At 44.6% G+C, this 2,118-nt stretch overlaps 1 long non-coding RNA gene across 1 annotated transcript; it reads left to right on the top strand.

Moving 5' to 3' along the window:
* The first annotated feature begins 719 nt into the window (after positions 1-719).
* Positions 720-1,806, top strand: LOC127972604 (uncharacterized). The gene is made up of 3 exons (XR_008157128.1): positions 720-1,048; positions 1,145-1,204; positions 1,311-1,806. It is a non-coding gene; the product is annotated as an uncharacterized LOC127972604 (long non-coding RNA).
* Positions 1,807-2,118: the final 312 nt, after the last annotated feature.

The following is a 2,118-nucleotide window of genomic DNA, read 5'->3' as shown; positions in this document are numbered from 1 at the left end:
GAGTGGGTTCAAGAACACCAGAAGCATCTCTCAGCAATCTATAGCCAGGCCCGGGCTCATTTGGAGGCAGCCGCTCAACAACGAGCAAAGAATCATTTGGCTCCTTTGCCACTCCTGCCCCCTGGTACACTGGTGTATCGTCGCAGTCACCCGCATGGACGGCACAAGATTAGTGATCATTGGGAAAATGTGGTGTATGAGATTGTGAGGTGCCTTGATGAGGTTGGTACACTTTATAAAATTAGGCCAAGAGATCAGTTAGGTCCCGAGAAGAATATCAATCGGAAAGAACTGCGCCCCCTCCCAACTGACCCAGGTTTACCACATCTTGTATATGGGGGTGAGATGCTTAATGTAAGCATGCCAAATTTCATAGGGGATGATGTTGATGGCAGTATGGATGAAGGTGATGATTGTGGAGTATTGGTGGCAATTGATGCACCTCCTGTAAGAGGATCAATACCTTCCATGGAGTTTGGAGTGTCGCAGCCTCTAGCTCTTGAACAGCAGGGGCAGAGCACACCTCAACATTTAATACGTGACTCCTTGGGTGTTGAAGGGGAAGTATCAACATCTGGTAAAACCCTTGTTTCAAGGAGAACTGTTAGAACAAATGCAGGCCACCATCCCAATCCTCACAACCTCCCATGCACGACTGTCAGAAGACCACCTGTGGCCTTGGCAGAGAGCGCTTTGACTATCTCCTCCCATAGCACTGGTTTTAGGCCTTGGGTTTGACCCTTGCCCTAGCCACCGGGACGGTGACATTTAAGGGTGGGTGAATGTAGCGGGTAGGGCGTAGGCAGCGGGAATTGCGCCTTGATTGAATCAGGTGGTGGGCGTTTGGCGTTGCACCTTTAAATGTAGTAAGCTGGCGGTTCCTCTGATTAGTGTTACTATAGATTCTTGGTTCCTTGGACTCTTGGTTGGTTGTACGAGTTGATCTCGACTCGGTGTTTGTGGGTTATTCAGTGCGGTGGTTACATCTAGCTCCGTCTTCACGAGCCCTCACCGGCTACGGATTGTGTCTGCGTGTTTCAATGAAAATGTAAGTTTTCTGCTTTTACTTATGAGCAGCGTTTCATTTTTTCTGTAGGCATTGGTCATAATGAACTTTCATTGATTCGTGTTCTGTCTATATTAGTCGCTGATTTAGAGTATGACCACTACAAGTTTGCCGAGTGCTGTTTGTTGTGCTGAGAATGTAAGTTCACTGGCTTCCTTTTTTTCCCTAACGTGTTTACATCGGTGTTACGGAGCGCTTGTTTATATGTGTGTAATTGTGTTGACTCGTCATGTCTGTATTATAGATTGGCCTGGGAATGTATGAGTAAAAACCAGACGGAATAAGGCGATTGCTACAGTATTACAACTAAACAAGCTCTTGGTTCGACGCTGCGGTCTGTGTCCATACAGGAGGACCGTCATATGCCATCTTGGCCACTGTTTTTCCTGTGCCCTGTTTTTAGTATTCAGTTGTGTGTGTGTGTGTGTGTGTGTGTGTGTGGGAGGAAGGCCCACTGTGTTGCTCATTAGTCTTCATCTGTGTGCGTTGCTGTATGTTTTATGTTTGTATCTTGGGCCATTGGGTTGGTGCAATATCCTGGGACGGGGAATAACAATTTTGTTGTGTGGTCACTGGTTTGCTGAGTGCAAATTTATTTTGTTTTCTGTGCATATGATTTGTGATGTGCCTTATTTATTCTGTATTTGCTGATTTGAGTTTTGCTGATTTTTGTTATACACATTTTGATTTTGCACTTTGTTGTCCCTGTCCCTGAATTTGTTGACCAGAGGCCTAATGTTTGTTATTTTAAGTGTATCTAACTGGAGAAAAATAAAATAAACCGTTTCTATTTTTATAATACTCCAGTCCCTCTCTCTCCTTTTATTTCCCTTTATTGGGATAGCCTGCTTGTGAATATATACAATTTAGATTGGTTTGACATAACCCCCTAGGGGTTACACCTGCATTTCAAATATGCTTGTTTTACAAACAAGGCCCAGTTTGACGCCAGATTTGCACATCGTTTATTTCTTAAGGATAATGCAGTCCCAACGAAAAAGGGTCACGATCGTGTGTTGGAACCGCATGTGGTGAGTAAAACTGCTTCAATT

Source organism: Carassius gibelio, chromosome B15 (genome assembly GCF_023724105.1).
Source record: "Carassius gibelio isolate Cgi1373 ecotype wild population from Czech Republic chromosome B15, carGib1.2-hapl.c, whole genome shotgun sequence".
Taxonomy (NCBI): domain Eukaryota; kingdom Metazoa; phylum Chordata; class Actinopteri; order Cypriniformes; family Cyprinidae; genus Carassius; species Carassius gibelio.
The sequence above is the reverse complement of the archived record's forward strand: the minus strand, read 5'-3'. Positions and strand labels throughout refer to the sequence as shown.